Source organism: Etheostoma spectabile, chromosome 10, assembly GCF_008692095.1.
Source record: "Etheostoma spectabile isolate EspeVRDwgs_2016 chromosome 10, UIUC_Espe_1.0, whole genome shotgun sequence".
Classification (NCBI taxonomy): domain Eukaryota; kingdom Metazoa; phylum Chordata; class Actinopteri; order Perciformes; family Percidae; genus Etheostoma; species Etheostoma spectabile.
Genome location: NC_045742.1, coordinates 17,088,807 through 17,100,382, shown reverse-complemented (window position 1 = coordinate 17,100,382; position 11,576 = coordinate 17,088,807). Strand labels below are relative to the sequence as shown.

Below are 11,576 nucleotides of genomic sequence, written 5' to 3'. Positions count from 1 at the left end.
ATAGATCTTTATCAGTGCCTTGGTCGGATAGTTCGTATTTCTCCATTCGGTACGCCCCACTATTCAAACAGCGCCCTGGTCCCCGTGGCTTTCTGCAGTTATAGAACCAGCATTCTGTCCAAGTCCACATCCCGCCCCCATTAGTTACCAGAAGCCCACATCTGCAGAACGAGGAACCAGTTCCGCCACCAGAGAGCCACCTTCTGGACGGTACAGAACCTAGGGGGTTGGTCGTTCTGGTCCTGGATCAGTATTTTCACAGTCACCTTGCACTAAAGTTGATGAGCGCCTCCATCCTGCGCTTTGACTACCGTTGCGCTCTTTAATATTCTTTTTCATCGTCAAACGAGCGCCCCACTGCATGGATGGTCCACTTTCAGCGTTTATGGAGACGTAAGAAGAGGTTGGACTACCGTTAAATTCTATCTGTGTGGTCTCGAGAAAGTACGAACTTCCGCGCGTTTTGATTCCCGTCACTGTCGTGTGCGTTGACGGAAAATGACACCCCAGGGAATTGTTTCTGAACTGACGCAACGTAGGCTTACTTTTATCAATACGGGCATTGTCATTCACATCAGATCTTCCCATACGTATATAGTTGTGCTTGCAAGGATGTATCCTGAAGCAGGGCCCTTTACGGTATGTCATATTCCGATTCAACTTCTCTGTCAAAAGTGCATCTGTTACTAACGCATATAATAGTTATGTTGATTTTATTTAAATGGGAGGCTAGGGTGTGTTTGTACACAATTTGGCCATTTTGGTCGAGTCCTGCGTCAATCACATTAATTATGCCACTGTGTTACCCGACGCCGAAATCCTCCGCACCGGGCGGAGAATGACATCACATTATGCCATGTGCATTATCTTGCGTCTACCATATCAATTTGCACTTTCTTGATCGGTTCAACTCCTTGGGTCCATAGCTTCAATCATAATTTCATGTTTTTTTAATCTTTTTTCATATCTTGTCCTAACGTGTTAACAGCCCCGTAATTTGTCGTCTAAATGAAATATGTCAGGTCAACGTGGCCCTTCATGTTTGAAAATCTATTTTGATAAACACCGTTTGATCCCTGTCTGCATCACTGTGCATTTACTGTTGGATATCAGGTGCCCTTGAATGCATTTTCTCCGAGAACAAACGCTGTAAGAGACTGGTTAAAAATAGGAGCTTATCATTTTGCATCATCCCTGTAATATCTATATTTCCTGTACAAGATTAGCGGGATTTCCCCCGTCAAACACCGGGGGGGGGGGGATGACTTCAGTGATATTCTGCTTGCTTTCTCATCCAATTGGGTTTTAGTAAGACCAGTTCGGACATGATTTTCGAACTCTGGACTGAATGCTGCTTCAAAACAAAATAATTCATTATAGTTAGTATGTATTTCTGTAGCCGTTGCAGCTGCCACTCGCGTCTTTCCCGGGGCAAAAAAAAAAAAAAACCCCTGGGTGGTAGCAAAAGCGTATCCCCAGTGTGCAGATTCTCTTATTTCAAATTTAATTTCGTTCTTTCGACGTCCGGAAAATTTCCTTGTTAGGTCCCCAGTTTATTTCCACTGTTACTCGGGTAATTTCCATAAGGGTTTTCCCCTAAAATCACTCACAGCTGAAAACTACACTGTGTTACGTCTCGCACAAAGCTGCTCTCGTCCTATTCTCTCGTTTCACGACTACAACGCCTTTGGTCTGCTTTCACGCTCAGTGTACTGGTGCTTTGTCTGGGTCACGATACGTGCCCGGCATAAGAGCCTTTTCACATCCCAACCTATTCTGATCAGTTCCAATAGTGGATCCTGTTTCAGCTCCTCCGATTGTATACCTGATTTGGCCAACCGATGTGACCACGACCCAAGGAACAGAAAGAAAATGGCCTATCAACCTGCAGTACAACCGCCATTTTTCCACAAGAATATTTTTCACACGCCTTTGCAGAATACGCACGGAAACACCAACAGCCGCGTTTACAATCCCACAGAGAACAAATGCCGGTTTGCATTAAGTCATCCTTGGAATTTAAAGTCCTCAGTGCGATAGGATTATGGCCATCCTGTTTTGCAGCACTTCTACAGTCCTTACTCTCTCCAGGCCTAAACGGAATTAGGGCTCAGCCTCCACTGAATAAACTCTGACACTTGTTTCCCTGACCAATCAGCGTCCCTTACTGTCCAAGCATGACTATCACGAGTCAAAGAAAAGAAATATGCCACTATTGAAAATATTTACACATAGCAACATTGCAATGTGTTTCATATAAACAGAAACCCAAAACTAGGTTGGTTTGTGTTGTCTTTTTTTCTTCACGAAATGATTTCTGTCCTTATTTTCATCAACAGAAAATGTATCTACATTGGGATAAACTCTTACATCAGTAGTCGCACTTAATTCAACACCAGGCTCCTTCTCCATAGTGAATGAAGAAAAATTCAAAGGAAATGTAGCTTCAACTCAGGGATCTGATCCACGAGTGTTGGGCCTGAAAATACCTCCTGGGTTACAAACGAGTGCCAAAGGGCACGAAATCTTTATAGACCACATGAGAAAGCCACACTATAATAACCGGTGATAGATGTCAAGGCCTCACCTCTAGAGGAGAGTCTGGTTCTCCGGATGCTTCTTTTTCACTCTGTATCCGCTGCATTGTCCCGGTAGAACTGGGTTCCCTTTCCGCACGTTGCTGACTACCACTCTGCCGAACTTACAGTCACTTTCTGGAGTATCGTCCGCACACCTCGTAATTGTTACCCAGTGTTGAATCCCTGTCCCAAAGTGTCCTGTATTACCGTGGTGATAATATGTAATCACAGGAAGATTGGGAGTGATACAGGATGCGAGACTGTCCTCCACTGTAGATTTGCACTGAGATCATACCATAAACAATGATGACGAGGAAGGAAACACAGCCAAAGCCACCACTAGTAAAAAGTCAGTTTTGTCCTTGTACTGCGCTTGTCGTGTGTAAAGTCGTGAATCTCAGACAGCACTTCATGGAACTGTCCCGCCACCGAGCCCGTTTAACAAGACATTTATCTGCATGCGAGATGGCTGCCCGTTGTCCTCCACTATACAGTCCAGTCCTTTGTTTTTTGCACACAGCATCTTTATCACTGTCCTTGCGGCTAGTTCTTAGTTTCTCCATCTGTTAAGCCCACTTCAAACAGCGCCCTTCCTGTGGCTTTCTGCAGTTTGATAGGGAGCCCAGCATTTCTGTCCAGAGGCCACAAACAGCCCCACTTAGTGACCATATAGCCACATCTGCTGACGAGGAACATTTTCCGCCCCCAGAGAGCCAACCAGTCCGACGGTGTACCGAACCTGAGGAGTGTTATCAATTCTGATCTTGAATTTAATTTAACTGTGGTATGGACTGCTTAGGCGGGGAACCCCCATCCTGCCCTTTCACAAAAATATTTAGAGCTTTTATTTGCGCATAGTCAAATGAACCGACTGCCTGTATAATCCACTTTCTGCGTTAACAGATATGTAGATGATATGGGGTTACCATTTAACTGAGTATCAATAATGTAAACCTCGTTGCGTTTTGGCCAGAGTCGAGCGAGTCGCGTGCTTTTCACTGAAAAAACCTGATCATCCTGTGGGGTTATTCTCGAGTTTTATATCATCTTTCATCGATTAGTACGTCGCGTTCCACAACAGGGGGGCATTGTCATTGACGTCAATACACGAAGTGTTAGTGTCTTGTCATGGAAGTGTGGGCTACCTTCATCCCCAGCCTTGAAAGTCATATTGTATTCAGGATCCTTCTCTGTCAAGAACAACCGGTTGTTACCAAGTATAATATTCTTCAGAAGATGTGCAAAGGGATACGCCGTTTCCTGAACAATCGACTTTTCCTTTTGCCCGAATCTAGATCTTTAACGTTGATGATAGCACCCAACAGTGGTCCCACTGTAGAATCCTCAGGGATGGCACTAGAAAACGAGGTCAGTGTTATTACAAGTGCTTGTCATTTACATCCGTTACTCATTATTACATTTGTTGATGTGCTTTTGTCCACCTTTGATCTGTTGCCTGCACAACCATCTCATATATTTTATTCTCTTCCATAATCCATCATGCCGTTTACAGTTAATTCGCCGCTGTTTTCATCGAGATGAAATAGTCCAGCAATATTAACTAACATCGATAACAGTGGTATGTGACACTGTCCATTCATCCCTTCCTCTGCATCCTTTGCGCTTAAGCTCACCACTAAGGTTCCTTTTGGACCTTTTCTTACTAGACGCCTTGAAATTTGACTGCGGTAAAACTGAGCTTGTCATTTGGTCTCGACAGTTACCTGTTTTAGTGTCCTTATCTTTGTGGTTCAACCGCCGTCCACAGCAGTTTAAGGCGGTAATAGCATATTTGTCCTGTTTCGGCCGGGCGGTCTAGGAAGCTAGAAAGATACAACTGTCATATTTATGGCATTTGGCGGTACAAGACCTTAATAATTAGAAAGTGTTGTTGTTGTGTAAGGTAATAGATCCGTGTAACAGCCGTTATGTCCCACTCAGGTCTGTGGCATCTCGTGTAATATTCGTTCCTGCAAGAGCGATTCTAGTATTTCACTGCACTTCTTTCTCATTAAACACGGTGAATTATCCTTTTACACAATCACCTTTCTACTAACAACGCTATGTAGTTTCTTGGTTCACCATAATTATTCGAAATTCAACTCCGGGCGCTGGTCTGCCCACAGAGCTTGCTCGCTATCTATTCTTTCTCCCACGACGAGATCCCTTGTCTGTATCGAGCCTAATATACTCGCTGCTATCCTGCTAACAATTCGTGCACCGCTGAAATCTCTTTTGCGTCGATACCTAATCTTCCCTCATTTCCTACCAAGGAATCCCTTTCTATCTCCTCCGGGCCAGATTATCGGATCGGGACAGACAGTCGCGTCAAGAAAAAACAAGGATGAAACCAGTACTTGGCCATGTAACGTGGATTCACTGCTGATAAAGGCATATCCCGAAGCAATCCACCCTACTTACCCACTAATTAGATGCAAAAGTCCGTACTAATACCCCGTAATCGTCCTTCTGGAGTATGTGTTTATAATCACATTCTGACCCAGAAATACATTAGTATAAATAACCTTGTAAAATGACGACCGATTGTCCGGCTCTCCGCGATACAAGCGGAATACTGGGAGTGGTACTGCAGTTCAAAAGCTTCACAGTGTTTTGAAGAACCAACAGCGCCTTGCAGTCCGATAGAAAACTCACGAGAGCTGTCAATAAGAATTGGCAAAAAAACCTTCTTTTAGCCAGCTGACCTAGGTTTGTATTGCAACAGTTAGGTTTATTTCAATCTTTGCCTTTTATACTGGATGCTGTGGTTTGACATTAATGAAATAACTAGTGTACGTGTAGTAACATAAGAAATCAAGGGGGAAAGGAAATGAAGAGCAGCCAAATACATAATATTTTCTAGTTGCAAGAAAGACAGAAACACTGCCATGCAGAAAAACGGTTTGTTAACACGCAGTAGGCTTTTAACGTTTTTTCACTTGTCCCTTACTAATTCCTTTCTACTGAGTTAACGTGAGATAGCTTCCATCCTTGTGGTACTGAAGTTATACTAGTAGCATAGCAAAGCAATTAAAGAAATAATATGTTATCTGAAAACACGTACAATTAGTGCATTCCAAGAATGTGAAGGATGATGATTAAAATTGTTAACCCACTCTAAATGAGAGTCCTGGTCATCCAGGATGTTCTTTCACTCTGTATCCGCTGCCATCGTCCCGTAGAACTGGGTGTCCATTAGTCAGCAGTTTCTGACTACTCAGCTCTGCCGAACTTACAGTCCTCTTCTTTCTGGACGTCAGTCGTCCTGCACCCCTCGATAGCTATTGTAGCCCACGTGTTGAGATCCCCGTCCCCAAATGTGTCTAGTAACGTGGTGTATATATGGATCACAGGGCAGATTGGGAGTGATACAGGATCGAGCACTGTCTCCATCTGTAATTTTTTCCCCACTGATACGTAAGACCCACTAAACCTACTGAAAGGAAGGAACTACGCCAAAGCCAACACTAAGTAAAAAAGTCGAGTTGTCATTGTCCTGCCTTGCGTGTCAAGTCAGTTGAACTCAGACAGCAACTCAGGGAACTGTCCCGTCCAGCCGAGCCACGTTAAACAATGACATGGTACTGAACGAGAGGCTCTGCCCGTTGTCCTCCACTATAACAGTCATCTTTGTTTCACACATCTTAGCATGACTTGGCGGATAAGTTCTTAATTTGATCCTCCATCTGTGAGCCCACTTAAACAGGCGCCCGTGTCCTGTGGCTTTCTGCAGTTTTAGGAGACGCCATGCAGTTCTGTCCCGAGCTCCACATCAACAGCACCCCTTTTGTGACCAGATAGCCGCAATCTGCTGACGGGGAACCATTTCAGCCACGCAGAGAGCCACCAGTCTGACTGGGTCCACCAGAGGAGTGTTTGTTATCGTTCGTCCGGGATCGTATTTCTACTGTTAGCCAACTGAAACTCCGAATGAGAGGGATCCGCATCTCACGAGAGCAGTTACGTTAAATTCAAACCACTTGTATTCTCATACATCAAACGACCTCACGTGCATGTCACGAACACCCATTTTCTGATTTACCTGACACTAACGATACACGCTCCGCCCCATTAATCTCTGTTCTCTCCAGAAAATCGAAACCGAGAGTTATTGGCCCCGTCTGCATCTGTAGCACGGGGAGTAACATATGAAAACCAGGTGAGTTTTTTCTCTGGTCAGTCTTTACGTATATTCTGATATTGGTCAATCTGGGTGGGCTGTCATTTAACGTCACTACACTTTACATTGTGTTTTTACTGCTAGTCACGGCGGAGAGCCTTAGGTCGGAGGAAGGGGGGGGAGCGGTTATGGGTATGTTATACTCATAAACAGGCTTTCTCTTCCAAACGTCTTGAGTGACTAATCAGTATAATATCTGTTACTAAAGACTCGGAATTTTGAAAGGTAGTATCAAGTTATGCCGGTAGATTTAGACCAACCACTGGCTCGGGGGTTAGCACCATGAGTCTTCGTCAATCAGCGTTGATGACATGTATAGTTGTACCTGTGGAGAATCCTCAGATATCGAGTTATAAAATTAACTCCACTGTTATTGTAGGGACTTTGGTCATTCTCGTCAATTTAGTTTGAATAACCACTTTGCACTTTTCTGAATGGTCCCCCGTAATCCGGGCCCTTAACGTTTAACTGATGAGTTTTTAGATTTTTTTCAAAATCTAGTTTACCCTGCAACTTTAATGCTCTCCAGTTTTACATTTACTCAAAAAGCTGCTTTGCCTCTCTGGCAACATGAGCTATAGAAAATGTCACCTCGCCATTGACTCCTTTATCTGCGTCACTTGCACTAACAGTGGTTACCACTGTTCCTTCAGGAGAATTCTCCTGGACATCTGCTTTATAAACAGGCTGGCTGCAAACTGGCGCAATTATCGTTAGCATCTAGCACAGTGATACGAATTCGCACTGTCCCTGATCTGTGTGGCTCCCCTCCATCTGAAGCAATCAGCACGAAAGTTGTGTTAGTCTCCTCTTTTCTCCTCGGTCTCTCACACAGGGTTGTTTGAAAACATTTCGTCATATTTTCCCTCCATAGGCTGGTCTGTACTTCTACATTTAGAATATCTGGGAAGAGTGTCTAGTTTATTTTTTGACATTTCAATAATCCACGACCGGGGTCGTCCGCACTCACCAAGACGAAACGAGTCCCTGATGCCATCTTTCAACCATTTCAATTGATTTCAACTTTTGGAGAAGACGGAATGTTTCTGTTTACTGGTCTATTCTTCTCACCGTACCACATACTAAAGCTTGATTGGATTTTTCTAAAAATTACCTCGAAATGAAGCTACCAAGGGCGTCGTCTTTGCCAACCGCTCTTCTCAGTCGATTCGCTCTTTCAATAACAGGTGCCTTTGTTCGGCTTGTAAATCACATCTGTCGGCTTCACTTTTGTTTAAGTAATTCGAGCATTTTACCTGATTAGCCTCGCCACACCACAGCCCAATCACTAGCACCTGTTTCCAACAAAAGACCCTTCTGCCTGCTCCTCTGGTACGGAATACCGCGCCTGTCCATAACTGAGCTAACGCTTGATAAAGACAAGATACTGAAGAACAGAGGCTGCCACTCGGCCTCGCGCGAGGTATCCAAAACACGCCATATACATCCAGAGGAACATGAGCCCAAGTATTCTTTCAATAGAAAAACGATGTAAATTGAATTCAGGAATGAAAAGTATAGGGTTTTAAGCAGAAGAATCGTCCTCACAAAACGTTTTCACTTTAAACCATCACGCGGGCAGACCGTTTCTATCCAAGCAGAAAAAACACTGAAGGACTTAAAGGGACGTGAGTGACTCCTGCACGTCTTATTCAGTCAGCGTGTATCAACAGCGTCGCTCTAGCAACGCCACGGTCAATGGTATGGGACCCGTGCACATTTATAAAACCTTTAAGATGTTGTATACCAAAGCTTAATGAATGCATTTTTGACTTGTATATTATGGCCTAACTGATCTTAAAAAACCATTACAACTTAAATTCTTGATGAGTGTAGGGCATTTTACATCTTTCAAATGAAATTGTTCCCATTAGGTCGAGGTATTAATGCTACAAAAATAACTAATAGTATGTCAAGAAAATATAATTCAAACAAGAAGAGACATTATTGATAATTATGATTCTTAATGTTTTTTTTTGTAGATCTAGGTAGAGCAGCGAAAAGTCAGTATTTGAGGACGTAAGTAAATGTTGAACAGAAGCTATGGACAGAGGAAAAGTGTTTTAATGGCCAAAAAACATCTTCAGTCAATGAGGAGCTGCCACACTGTGGTGCTGACAACCAACCAGGCGAACTTTTTGCGGTGGTAACTGTGAGCCAGCTACCTATTGAAAAAATATACACTTCAATTCAGAAAAACGATATGTTTGAATAGTAAAGACTTTGCGACATGCACCTACCTACTAGGAGAGTAGGTTGGTTCATCCAGGATGCATCTTTGTTCACTCTGTACCGCTGCAATCGTCTGCTAGGAACTGGGGGGTCAATTAATCAGCACCGTTTCTTGATACCACTGCTGAACTTACAGTCCACTCTTCTGGAGTCAGTGCCGCCTGCCACACATCGTAATTGTACACGTGTTGGAGAGTCCCCTTCCCCAAGTGTATGGTAACGTGGTGGTATATAGCAATCACAGGCAGTGGAGTGATACGGATGCGGACTGTCTCCATCTGTAATTTTCACTGGATACGAACCACAAACACGTTGATGAAAGGAAGGAAAGCACAGCCCAAGCCACGTAAGTAAAAGTCAGGTTGTCATGTACTATTGTCGCTGTGTTAAGCGATTGTAACTCAGACAGCATTCAGGGAAGCTGTCCTCCCCGTCCACGTTTAACAATGACTGTGCTAACGAGAGGGCATGCCCGTGGCCTCCACTATAACAGTCCAGTCTTGGTTTGTCAAAGCACTTTATCAGGACTTGGCGCGATAGTTTCTCATATTTCTCCATTACTGGAGCCCACTTCAAACAGACGCCCTGTCTGTGGCCTTTCTGCAGTTTATAGGAGAGCCAGGCCATGCTGGTCCAGAGTCCACATCAACAGCCACCACCACTTTAGTGTACCTCAGTAGCCAACAATCTGCTGACCGCGGAAACCATGTCAGCACCAGAGAGCACCAGTCTGGATGGGTACAGACCTGAGGAGGTTTGTCGGGGTTATGGTCCTGGATCAGTATTTATCACAGTCGCATTGCACTGAGTGCAGGAGAGCCTACACTCCTGCGCTTGTTGATACTATTCTGAAGCTGTTTATTTTGCTCTAATAGCAAAGACGAACCGTCCTAGAACTCCAGTGTCAGTAGTTTAATGAAAAACATAAGTAACTAAACTGGACTACCGCTGACTTGGGTTCCCTCTAAAAGATACAGATTCTGTCGAGTTTTGATTCATCAGAGTCCCGCGCGTGCCCGCAAATATCGAATTCCAGGGGAATTATTTTCTGTGATGGTAACGCAGTATAGCTGTTTTTTAGCAATGATGTTGACGTTGTCAGATGAAGGTATATTTTAGAGATAAACTTGTTTGAGCTAGAGAAGACGGTGGAGACCCTAAATCAGTGGCTGTTATCGTTAATATATTCTGAGTAACGGATTCTCTATCAAAGTGTTGCATGCTGAGAGCATAAGCTTTGTAATAGGTCTGTTAACGCTGACTCGATCTTAAAGGGAACGTTTTGCGATCGGAATCATTTTATTTCCCTATTTGTCAGAATCGGCTCTTTTATGTTCAAAATAGCAATTGTTTACCAGTTGCATTCTCAGACACAGGTACTAGAAAATGACATAATATTATAACTGGTGCATTGTACTTGACTATCAAACAACATCTATATATTTTACTTGTCCAGTTAGCCCCCATGATCCTTTGCTACGCTCATCTCATCTTTTCTGTCTTTTCATAATCTATCGGACCAGACACAGAAACTGTGCCTGTGTTGTTCATCATGTGAATATTTGCCGCACTCCTTCGTTGCTTGACACACGGTAAGTAATGATCCATTTGTAACCACTGTGCGCTCTGAGCATTACTTAATGCTCTCCGTGCCTGTCGTTGTGTTTTCTCATCACAGATGCTTTTATACAAACGCTGGTTAAATACTGGTAATTATCATTGACTCTAACACAGTGATATGTATATTTACTGTACCAGATCGCTGCGGTTGTTCCGCCTCAACTGCGGATAGTTTTTAGGACATACGGGGATGTTTCTCGTCTGTCTAAAGGCTCTGGAGAACCATTTCAACATATTTGACCTCCTCTGGATTTGCATTGTGTTCTTCAAAATGAAATTGTCGTTTGGTGATAACATATAAATCTGCAACGCGTTTTGCGCCACATCCAGATCCTCTGCACTCTGCAGTGGAAACTGCACTCCAACTGCAGCTGATTCCTGATTTCAAACCAATAGCTGTGTCCTTTATCGGAAGACGGGAGCATGATCAGTTATACCAAAACCTCAACCGTTACTCGGTGAATTCCATCGGGTTTTCTAAAATCACCTCAAGCTGAAGCTCACGGCGTTACGTCTCCACAAAGCTGCTCCCGGTCTATTCTCTATTCACGACTAGAATCCCTTTGTCCTTCTTCAGCTCGGTGTAGTGAATGTTTTCTTCCGGTCACGATAACGGGCCCGCCCAGAACGGAGCCTTTTCAGATCCAACCAAGGTCCTGTGCTACATTACCATAACAGAGCCTTTCTTCATCTCCTCTGGTATAGAATAAACGAATGGCCACCTGACCATTTAAACAACATGAAGCAAACATCAGCAGTCCGATTTTGCCGTCGCAATCCATAAAATGGCAATCTTGAGCATATCATATGAGTTCCTCGAGTTGTCCATCAGGGCAGCTTTGTGGAGACGTAACGCCGTGTAGCTTCAGCTTTGAGGTGATTTTAGAAAACCCGATGGAACTTCACCGAGTAACGGTTGAGGTTTTGGATATAAATGATCATGCTCCCGTCTTCCCGAATAAAGA

The 11,576-nt window shown here is 43.8% G+C and overlaps 3 pseudogenes; 1 reads left to right on the top strand and 2 right to left on the bottom strand.

The window, feature by feature from the left end:
- Positions 1-2,589: 2,589 nt before the first annotated feature.
- Positions 2,590-3,498, bottom strand: LOC116697323 (protocadherin gamma-A8-like; annotated as a pseudogene).
- Positions 3,499-10,473: 6,975 nt separating this feature from the next.
- LOC116697322 (protocadherin beta-11-like) lies at positions 10,474-11,341 on the bottom strand (annotated as a pseudogene).
- A 77-nt stretch (positions 11,342-11,418) lies between these two features.
- Positions 11,419-11,576, top strand: part of LOC116697321 (protocadherin beta-8-like) — a 935-nt pseudogene continuing 777 nt past the window's right edge.